At 39.3% G+C, this 12,252-nt stretch overlaps 1 protein-coding gene and 1 non-coding gene across 2 annotated transcripts in view; both read right to left on the bottom strand.

Annotated features, from left to right (window-relative positions):
• LOC139694361 (long-chain fatty acid transport protein 1-like) overlaps nt 1–12,252 on the bottom strand; it is a 91,201-nt gene that overhangs the window by 34,531 nt on the left and 44,418 nt on the right. The window lies entirely within an intron of this gene.
• TRNAA-GGC (transfer RNA alanine (anticodon GGC)) lies at nt 6,662–6,737 on the bottom strand. Its single transcript has one exon. It is a non-coding gene; the product is annotated as a tRNA-Ala (tRNA).

Here is a 12,252-nt window from a genome sequence, read left to right as displayed (position 1 = left end):
AAAATCAACCATATGCTAGAGTAACTACGGAAAAATAAGAAGCCCAATTTAAAATCAACAAGTTCTAAATGTGAGCATAAGTTTGGACCTCGAGTTGTTAATCTTTCCAGACATTCCTTTTCTAACAGTGAAATTTCTTTGCTAGAAAAGGGCCTCAAGTACGTACCTAAAATTCCTATTTCTGTTTAAGACATAAAAAACCTGGTTCTTGACCTTGAAATTGCCCTTCAGAAAGAAAACATCGCAATTAAACAAGTTGTATCCGAGGAGCTCCTTAAAATTTCACAACCGGAAGTAAAAAAGATGAAGCATTCTACCGAGTACGAGGCCTTGAAGTCCATTATACATTCAGTGACATCTAAAAACTTGATCATCCAAAAAGAGGCAGATAAAGATGGTGGTTGTATTAGAAAAAATGCTTACATCACGAAATGCGAAGACTTCATCAGAGACAAAAATATTGAAGTACTACGTTCAGAACCAACTCCCAAGTTTCAAAAAGAAATGAAGAAAGTGATTAAATCCAGTGATACGTTATTAAAAAGTTGTCCACGCTACTGCAAATGAATCCCTCAGCACCACGGTTTTTCCGGATACCAAAAGTTCACAAAAACGGGATTACGATCAAACTAGTGGTATCAAATATGTCAGCACCCAACCATATGCTAGCGAAAAGACTTTAATGAAAAAGGTCATCCCAAAAAAGTGCAAGCTTGTTTCCTTTGATGCACGCAACCTTTTCACCAACGTGCCACCCATGGAAGCCGTGAACCTCGCCGAAGACATTCTCAGCCGGAAATCCATCCCAGTGCCAGTTATTAGTGAACTCTGCCCATTACTAAAGACGTGTGTTTCAATAATTATTTTATTTTTAATGGTACATATTTCCAACAACCCAATGGTTTAGCGATGGGCTCGCCCTTGTCCTCACTCCTGGCCGATATTATACGGACAATTTTGAAAAAGCCTTGTTCTCCTCACCTCACCCTCTTATCAAAAATGTAAGAGGTTTGTCAAATAATTCGCGAACTGAGGCCATAAAAACATTATTCTGCAAAATTTAGCCTACATCTCTTTTGCCCCCTTCAAAGTACTCTCCACTCGTTGCTATGCACTTATTCCATCTTCTTTTCCACTGTTTGAAGCACCCCTGGAAGTCCTCGGCAGTAAGGTTTTTTTAGTTTTCTCGTCGTTTCTCGCACTATTGCGTCCACCTCTTCCCAGTGATGTCCCTTCATCACATTTTTGCATTTTGGGAACAGGAAATAGTCTGGCGAATAAGGAGGATAATCAAAGATGGCGATTGAATTCTTTGCCAGAAACTGAGGAAAAATCGATGCTGAATGTGCAGGTGCATTTTCATGGTGAAGGATCCATCCATCGCCTCGAGTCAAATTTGAGCGCACACGACGCACGCGATCTCTCAAAGGCTGGAGAACTGTAAGGTATAACTCAGCATTTACAGTTTGTCCTTCAGGAAGAAATTCATGATGAACAAAACCTTCGACATCAAAGAAAACCAGGAGCATGACTTTGATTTTCGCTCAGCTTTTTCTAGATTTTTTGGTTTGATTTAATCAACGTGAAAACGGATGTTTTCTTCAGAGCATTATCACCGCACACCGCTGTCAACATTTCGGTAATTTTTTGATAACTTTTACCGCACTTCACCAAAAACTTGATGTCAATTCGATGCTCCGTGATTTCCATTTCCGACAAACAGTAAAAACAAGGACAACAGAAATGAACAAAACGGGCACCATACGCACAACTCGACGATCCGCCGAGCAGAGACGGCTAAGTCAAGGGTCTCAGGCAACTAGCGGCGCTAGTGGGCGGGGCTATAGTCCGCGTCATGGCTGCCAGATATCACCAGTTCACGTATTTATTCTACAGACCTCGTATTTTGTTGGTTTAGATATGTAGACGATGTCTTGTGTGTGTGGACAGGTTCCGATAGTCAACTATGTAGATCAGTTTCTAGCACATTTAAATTCTGTCAATTCAAATGTACAATTCACGTGTGGGAAAGAAGAAAAAGGTTCCTAGAATTTCCTCGAACTATCCATTTGTAAAGACAAAGATGGGTTACAGTACTCCATTTTTCGGAAGGAACTGTACACGGGCCAATTAATTGATTCCTCTTCATGGCATTTCTTCACCCAAAATCTTTCGGCATTCAATGCAATGATCCACCGATTAGCCTCTATCCCTGTCTAAATCCAATATAAATAAGGACCTTTCCCTTTAGAATCCCCTTAACGCTTACCGAAATTCATTCTGGGCATTCGCCCTAGATATCTTATAATCGTAAGTGATCTCATTCTTTTTGTCGCAAAAGGTATCATCCCTAATAATTTTCATCTTGGCGTGACATAGCCTTGGTCGTCGCAATGCCTTTCTAACATCCTCGTTGTACCATCTATGTTCCGTGTTATCTTTTATGAATTTACTGGGAATGAACTTGTTGACTGCTGAGCGCGTGATCTCAAGGAAGTGATTCCACGTATCCTCAGTATTTCGGTGATTACTATCTTTCTTAAAACTAGCAAATTGATTCTGCACCACGCACTTTAGGCCATTGTAGTCCCCTTCTTTACACAAGTAAATGTTCCTTTTTGGCTTCTTAATTAGGACCCCATGAAGGGAAAAGTTAGTATTAACTGCCCTGTGATCACTAATTTTTTAAATAGTTTTTATAGTTACGACTTTTTCGGGTATATTAATTGCTAACAAATCAAAAATATTATCGCCCCTAGTTGGTGAAGTGACAAGTTGATTCAAAAACGAATTCATTAGCGATTCGCAGGTACGAGTTTGTCTTTACCGCCCGTTTTAAAACTGTATGTGCTACAGTCAAGAGATGGGACATTGAAATCTCTACCGATTATTACGTCGCGATCATTGTGTTGGGATAAAAAACCTTTGAGTTGCTGATTTTATTCTAGTATTGAATGGCCTCTGTCGACTGGCGTTCTGTAAAATGCGCATACATAAATTCTTTTGGATTGAGGACTTTTAATTGAGCACCAAACGCTTTCCAAACCATTACCCGGAATTAGCTCAGCCCTGCTGACGCTATAATTTATAACTGCAATAAAGACACCACCCCCGATTCTATTTGTTCTGCTACTTATGTATATGGAAAAGAAATTTGGGAAAATTTCGCCGTCGACATTATCAGTGGATAACCAGCTTTCTGTCCCAATAATTATATCTGCGTTGATGCTTTGAATAAGGTGATGATGTCCTGCGACTTTGTTTTTCAAACTTTGGTAATTTATTACCAATACAGATGTTTCCTTGACATTACGGTTTTTGGAATTTTTAACGAGGATCATCTTCTTATCAATATGGAATAAAATTGAAATTAAATAATATGTGTGGAATTACAAAGTAAATAATTTCATTTCAATTCAAGTATAACATATGGTTATGCATGCCCTTTATGTAAACTTTATTTCCCCCACTGTGTTCAGATTAATAATACTGCTGACTACTCAGCTGCAGGCATTGATTTCCGAAAACAAGGATGCCAAATTACCATGTTATATTTTATTATCTAGTGCTAACTTTAATTAATAACTGGTTCATTTATTGGATTGCGGACGTTATTCTATCGTACAATGAAACGAAACGAATGTACCTATAATTTATTATTTTTCCAAAAAGTAATGGAATATACCCCAAATATTTCTGCATTGATGACTCTTTACGTATAATGATTTAAATCAACATGATGTTCGTCGTCATAACGACATTTTGGAGTTTTGAACGAAAGGATCAACGGTGAAGTTCATGTCCTAGAGCTTGCAACGAGTCGTAGACCTAGCAGTCTCTCGCTAATCCTCCAAGTAGTCTTTAAGAGTCCGTCGGATGCGACGCTTGCTTCAATCGTGCCCAGCGACGTAGTTCACGTCACAAAATCGATCGACCCGGACCCACGGACGAGGTTTTAATGTCTTGAAAGGACGCCCCTTCCTCTCTTCGTCATCGTGGTTGAATGCGACGCCTGGGCGCACTCGAGGGCAAGGGCTTTTGTCGTGCCACACCACACTCCATGCATCACAACCAATCGCGTTGGGTGAGCTATCCGCGTGACTTCTCGTTCCCAAAGCAGAAAATGTGACGACGGCTGCCGCGAGAAAAGGTGATCTCGAGCGGAGGGAGACGGAGAGGGTATCCTGGGCGACGGATGGGAAGAAGGGGATGTTCAACATTAGACTGCGTTATTTTTCTGTCTAGTTACAACAGTAATTGGCATTATACTATCTCTCATGATTTGGCTACCAAGGCAGAACTTCATGAAAGGAACAAAATACGAAGCATTCGCACATAGTGTCGCTCTTAAAATTGAAGGCCGCCGCGAAGACGAGATATTTCTCGGTAACAACTGCATAATCAGTGAAAATAGTGGGAGATTTTATTTGGAACGAGTCCAATCCAATCGTTGCATAAAACATAACTAATAAGCGCAGTTTAACTCTGCATCTGACGGCAAAGAAGGTGCTCCTGTTGTTGTTGTTGTTGAAAAATTGTTTCTTACCGCTCGCAAATATTTCATTAGTATGACAAAACTCATATATCTAGTGCGTACACCACGCTTCATTCAAGTTTCACAATTAAAATACAAACACGTTTGACATATAATGACTCTTAATTATTTATTTCAGAGCGTCAGGAAAACCACACTGGATTTAACTTCTCGCAGTTGATTCTATGGCAAAAAAATTATAAGTTCCTCTATTCCGCTTGGTCAGATTAAAGTTGCCCAAGCATTATAGGAAACATAGCCACTTCATGCAGTGATTGAAACGATTTTTTCGAAAATTTTCGACAAACTGGGACGTGGGAAATTGGTGATTGTGGCCCTAACAAATAAAATAAGTTGCCTGTGATGGAGCGCATAAAAACGGATCTCATATAAACATACGAGTAGTATCTAGAAGGAACTAAAAACGCTGTCTCGGGTGACAACAGACAAAAGGTAGGAGATAGGGTGGGATAATGAAGAGAAGCAGTCTTAACGTTAACCACCACGAACGAGGACAGAAGGTCATCCTAGGGTCAGGCAATTAAAAATCTATGCGCGACAAAAAGGCGACTCCGTCTCCCGTCATCCCCACTGGGACTTACTTGGCACTTTGCCCTTCTCGACAAGCCAGCAACCATTTCATTATCAACACTCAACTAACGAGCGTATACCGATCCCTATCCAACGTCTAACACAATAATGGAATAGAAACTTTATTTGAATTATCCAGCAATACTATTGGGAATTAGGTGGCTCGTGCCAATTTTTCGGGAAAATATACTACTAATTAATAAAATATCTAATTGGAATCAACTACCCAAAAGCCGCTTAGATGCACACAAATACTTCACAAGAATGCGGATGTTAAGTTTCATCGGCACGCCACAGCACTGGTGCGGTTGAAACCCGACTGTACGAACTTAAAAATATCTGGGTACCATTAACTTAGTTTACAGGGATTTACTATAGAACCGGATTATCCACCCAGAGTCTCCGACAGGGTAACCGTACAAGTATTCTTCACCCAGGTGCGGAACCCGGATTGACAATTGGGTCTTCGGATAACCGTGTTTCTCGTGGCCCAGAGTTTTTCAGCAGAACTATTTCACACTTCAATGCACAAGGACGGTATCGATATTAAGAAAGACCGACACTCGTGTTTCGCGTACTCGTCTGCGTAACTTGTGTGCCTTATCATTGGGATGTGTGTGCGAGTACATTAAGGCAAGATAAGTGGGCTAATCTTCCCCAATGTCAGGCTGCTGTGGATTACGGCAGGTTCACACTCCCGTCTCGAGCTTCTAACCTTCCAAATGTATCATGCGTGGAACCACTCGATAATTCCTCAATGATAGTTAACCAAATAAACATTATTCAACAGATTCGACGGGTGGCATTACGTAGACGAAAAACATCCAGTCTGCCTGAGAGGACATGCTGATTAATTATCATAAATTGTATCTCGGTAAAACTGATAAAAAATGGAACATTATATTTTTCTACGTGAAATACGAAGTAACAAGAAACGCAGATTCAGTCAGGTTTAGTATTTACCAAAACTCGAATAGCTTAAGGTTCGGTCACATAGACAGAGATTGATTAGTTTTAATTTGAAAATTTTCAACAAATTAACTCACGCGGTGTGCTATAATTGAGGAATTAAGGCATGACAATTCTAATATGTGGAAGCACATCGGTACCAACTCATCACTCGGAGCAAGAGTCTTTTTGGAAATGAATGACGTTCCTGTTACGCCATATGCTCCCTTCCGCAGGGAGTGATGTTGATAAATAAAAAATATTGTACCAAATAAAATAAATAAATGTATCTCTATATAATATGAATTTAATACACGAACTTCGGGTTGATTACTGTGTTTAAGGTTTATATTTTTATTATATATATATAATTATGTATATATATATATATATATATATATATATATATATATATATATATATATATATATATACATACATACATTCAAACACGAAATCCCGCCAAACGGCGAATAAATACTCATATATACAGAAACATATAAGGAAAAGGGATAGGAACACGTATAAAGGACGAACACAATAGAGGTGGGGAAGGCGGAATCGAACGGATCACAAGAGTAAAAATATCTCCTCAACCGGGACTCGAACACCGGATCTTTCCACTTGCCGGGCGGATGCTCTTAACCAATTGAGCTATCGAGGATATGTAATTTACCCTGAGATCCGTGGGTCTTTTTATTTTACTCTTGTGATCCGTTCGATTCCGCCTTCCCCACCTCTATTGTGTTCGTCCTTTATACGTGTTCCTATCCCTTTTCCTTATATATGTTTCTGTATATATGAGTATTTATTCGCCGTTTGGCGGGATTTCGTGTTTGAATGTGTATTTGGCCAATGTGGCTCATCTCTTTCTTCTGGCTATGCGTGCCACGAAACGCACTGTTCTTTTCCTGTATGATGTTGTATGAATTCTAACCACTGTCCTTTCCTCTTGTGTATTGTCTATTTCTCCTTTGGTGGGTGAAACAGCCCCCTGACGCCATCTCTTGGCTAAAGAATCGGGGCGCTTGGCGACATACTACCTTGATCAAAAATTTCCCGGAATTTATTCAGAAAATTAAAAATACAAGTTTATTCATCTAAATCTATATTGTCCCCTTCAAAGTAATCCCCATCGACTGCAACACACTTATGCCAGCGCTTGATCCAATCCTCGAAACATTTTTTATATTCGGTTTTCGGTATGTCCATCAGTGCTTCCTGCGATTTTTCCATTACTTCCTCTCGGCTGCTAAAACGCGTTCCCCGTAATGGTTTTTTAACTCGATTGAACAGAAAGAAGTCACAGGGGGCCAAATCAGGTGAATTCGGTGGCTGTTGGATGGTATTTGTTGCATTTTTCGTCAAAAAATTACTAATAATGATAGCACTGTGCGACGGTGCGTTATCATGGTGCAAAATCCACGAGTTTTCTGCCCACATTTCTGGTCTCTTTCGGCGAATTGCTTCACGCAAACGTCTCATAACGCCCAAATAATACTCTTTGTTTACTGTCTGGCCTTCTGGCAAAAATTCATGATGCACTACACCGTTGTAATCCATGAAAACCGTCAGCATTGCCTTCTTTTTTGACTGAAAACGACGTGGTTTTTTTGGTCTCGGCTCATTTGGTGAACGCCATTCACTTGCCTGATGTCTGGATTGCGTGTCGTACTCATAAACCCACGTCTCGTCTCCAGTAATGATCCTTTTGATGAATGTGGGATCGGATTCAGCCTCGCAAATCATGTCTTTTGCGACGTCAACACGGTCTCTTTTTTGCATGAAATTGAGGTATTTTGGCACCAACTTTGCTGCTACACGACGGAAACCCAAATCATTAACCACAATGTCTTGGGCGGATCCATAGGCAATGAATGTTCAAGTCCTCCGCTATTTCTCTGATGGTTAATTTGCGGTTATTGACCAACATTTCTTTTACTTTATCAATTTTTTCACCGACTTTCGATGTCGATGGTCTGCCACTGCGTTCATCATCTTCGATTGACTCACGACCACTTCTGAACCGCTCGTGCCACTGGTAAACGACCGTTTTTTTTAGAGAATCGTTGCCGAAACACTTTTCCAACATTTCCAACGTCCGTGCGCCACTAAATCCGTTTTTTACGCAAAATTTAATACAAGTTCGTTGTTGCAAATTTAAATCCATTTCTGAAATTGTAAAAAATCGCCAACACACACAGAGATAGATGTACTCTTGGCTACGTAACTTTTGCAAATGTCAAGTTATGACACTAAGATTTAAAGGGAATATCAACAACAGATGTACCAATTTAACAAAAAAAACAGAACTCAAATCGGAACGATGGGAGCGCCACACGGTGGTTATTCCGGGAACTTTTTGATCAAGGTAGTATAAGACCCACGGATCTCAGGGTAAATTACATATCCTCGATAGCTCAAGTGGTTAAGAGCATCCGCCCGGCAAGTGGAAAGATCCGGTGTTCGAGTCCCGGTTGAGGAGATATTTTTACTCTTGTGATCCGTTCGATTCCGCCTTCCCCACCTCTATTGTGTTCGTCCTTTATACGTGTTCCTATCCCTTTTCCTTATATATGTTTCTGTATATATGAGTATATATATATATATATATATATATATATATATATATATATATATATATATACACACACACACACATAAAATCCAACATTTTTTTTTAAATTTCGTTCATAAGATAACCCCAGGGTAAAAAATTTCCATATTTAATAAATACCTTGGGAATTACTTTTGACAAGACGGACTCCCAAAGTAACGAAACTGTTTTTATTGAGAATTCAACTTAAGATTAACAGAGGTTTCTATTACAATTAAATGCGTCAGTTGCGTTTCAGAGGAGTAATGATATCATGCTCTGAAATCAACAAACTTAGCGCCATTCATAGTGAAGATTTCAGTGCACGTTTATACGCTATTACCTCACTACCAAGTGGAAAGATATCCTATTATTAAAGAAATGGTTTTCCTACGAAAGGCGATTCTGACGTTAACTCCAAAACACCTCGAATATTGTCAGGTTATGAGTAATATGAGCAAACACAGATGTTTGTAAAGTTCATTAGAACTATAGTGCAATAGACAGCGAACTTTTTAAACAATAACTCCATACGTAGACAGGCTTTGCAGAAAAGGTTACCCTAAGACTTTCCCGTCTATGCCTGAAAATTTTTATTATTCGATCGTCGAAAAGACTATAAATTAAAAAGGTAAAGAAATGGTGCCAAAATGTGGTAAATAGAATGTCAAAGGGAAAAATACGGGGGAATTTGCGATCGTGTCCATAAAAAACCGAAAAGATACTCGATCAAATGATAAATATACACTTTTAACAGATGCGGGCGCTTTTAATTCACCGCATGTCTATTTACCTCCAATTATTTTGTAAGTTAGCGTGAAAAGGTCGCACGTATCAAGGAAGATTCTTTTTCAACAATCATGCTTTCCTTACGCATTGAAATTTGTCGATATCCAAGAGCGTTATGTGCTTAGCTGCAATAGAGTTGATAGTGTCACGCCGATTTCGAGAGATGTATGGTATTATATCGGTGGCAATATGCACACATTTCACAGCATTTGACCTTTGTTAGCTTTCCTTCGTTCCAGTTATCTACTTGATTCAATCGTGAATTTAGTTTCCTTCAGGCTAAGTAAGGAGACGTCATAGCCCAGTGAGTAGAGCACTGGGCTACTGGCCGGAGGGCCCAGGTTTGATTCCGGATGACATCTCTGGGCACCCTCATCTTCACCCAAACAATGTGATTTTTCGGGCACCATATATTCCCGGGGAACCACTGGCGGCATAGGGAAAGAAAATGGAGCCCCTATCCTGATGTGTGAATTTTACACGTAGGAAGGATGAGAATTAAATACACTCTATCCTCACCTATAAAGAGTAACAGTACACCGCGCTAAGTTTATGAGGACATTAAGCATTCGGTGAAATCATGTGCAAGGTACATATGCAAACTGTAATCCAAACCGAAAAGAGTCTAGTCACGAATTGCCAATGAAGAGTGTGTCAAAGGTAACAAGTTTCATAAAACATGTATGGTTCGCCATGCAACAAATTTTCGATACTAGCTGATTCAGCGTTCTATTGTTGGCTGTTTCGTGGCAAAATTAATGCCAATTTAAACCAAAAGGATGCAAGTTTTAACTGTATATGCTCCTTTTCTGTATACGCGTACTCTTCTTTGTTTACGTCATATATATATATATATATATATATATATATATATATATATACATACACACACACATATATAGGGGATTGTCGGGAGAAATTATTAGAGGGAAAATGAATGCAAACATTATTGATTGGGAGAATGTTGGGCAAGCGAGGCTGGGGTGGAAATAGGATAGGGATGTTGGAAGGTATTAAGATATATAAATAAATAAATAAATAAATATATATATATATATATATATATATATATATATATATATATATATATATATATCCTAAATGTGTAACAAACGGAAACAGAGAAAAAATACACACACAGATAGGGAAAGCACACAAAAGAAAAAGAAACGACTTGCATTTAACGCTTGTAATCTTGCAATAAAACGGCACAATGGCGAATTTTCTTTAAAAACTATGTTTTTTAGAGAAAATTCACCAATGTAGCGTTTTTTAACACTAATATTAATATTAAAAGTGAGTCTTCTGAAACAGGAAGGACCTTAAGGCGCCGCCTCTCCCGCACGCGTCATAAGCTTCCGAATGTCGTTCGGCGTCAAGCCGTAACCGTCAACACACCCGGGACACATGAATTAGGAGCAGCGAGCCAGTGATGAAACGAGTTGAACCACGAAGAGACCTTACCCCGCGTTGCTGCGTGACACTTGCGAGCAGATGAGAGCCTCCGGGCGGCCTCGGTGAACATACAGACACACAAACGCGACGCGTGTTGCAAATAACACGTCTCTTTTGGGCTGGTTAACACAATCCCCCGGTATTTCACATCAAAATGCCACTGATGGCTTCCCTGTGCAATGGTTTAATGAGCCAAATGGGATGACGGGCCAAGGTCGTCGGTGCATCATTCCAGATCCTCATCCCCGTCTTCTTTCCCGGGCGGAAATCTACCCATTTTCTCCATCTAATGCTAAGTTTTCAGTCAAACGCAAAGAATGGCTTAGTATTTTAGCAAGTGTCTGGTTTTCACAGGTAATTGCCTCGACTTTCGTTTAACATGTAACCACGCGCAATTTTTTTTATCCTCCTTGCTCGCTCACTTGCCTACTTCCCCTCTTTTGAGAAAGCTCCGATTTAGAAATAATTCGCAATGGACATCTCCTGAACGCTTTTGCTCACGAGTCAACATTTAATACCTCCAAAATGTAAACATTATTCCCTCATCACGTACGAAACATCAAGCACAGAATAGCCACTAATACATACTCGTTTATAAATACGGCTTGTAGGTCAAAATTTAGTCCACCGGTTGGTTTCCACCAGGCCCGCAACACATTCTTAGCAGTTATGGAATTTAACTCCATTAAAAAATATTTCGCACGCCCACTTATTTCTTTCATGGAATTTCTCAATGAAGAGCGACGCATTTTTCCGATTGTAAAAGTGGTTAAGTTCATAGTAAGTGTGCACGCGAGATGCATGCACAAAGGATATTCAATCAGTCTCGCACTCGCAAAACAATGCCAAAATTTTACACACATACATCGTTTTCAGAAGAAACACACAAGTGGTCGTACGTGAAATCGGAAAGAGAAAAAGGTTCCGATCAAATATAAAATTAATTTTTCAGCTTTCTATTGGCTTAGTTGTAAAAGCAATTTTCAGAAAGCAGTGTTTTTTGTAAATAGAATAACGTATTCACCTCCAATAAAACTATTTGCTGACTTAGTGTTCGTAAATCGCAGCTCCCAATGTATAAGTTTGGATTTAAAGGGACATCTGTAATAGCAATGGGCATTACATTTAAGGTCTTACCTCACTACTTTTTAGATTTTCAATCGCATAGAACATAGCTATCTTAGATTTTTAAACATCACTTCCATCGACAAAAACAAATTCAAATATAGTTTTAGGGGAAAAGCGAAAATAATGCCTACATATGGAAACAAATCTTGCTTTAGTAATTGAGGATAGAATCAATTCCGTTGAGAAAATATGCTTCATTGTATACTTATGC

This window comes from Hetaerina americana, unplaced genomic scaffold, assembly GCF_022747635.1.
Source record: "Hetaerina americana unplaced genomic scaffold, ioHetAmer1.1.p SCAF_5, whole genome shotgun sequence".
NCBI classification, from domain to species: Eukaryota; Metazoa; Arthropoda; class Insecta; order Odonata; family Calopterygidae; genus Hetaerina; species Hetaerina americana.
Note: the sequence above shows the minus strand (reverse complement) of the source record. Positions and strands in the feature narration are given on the sequence as shown.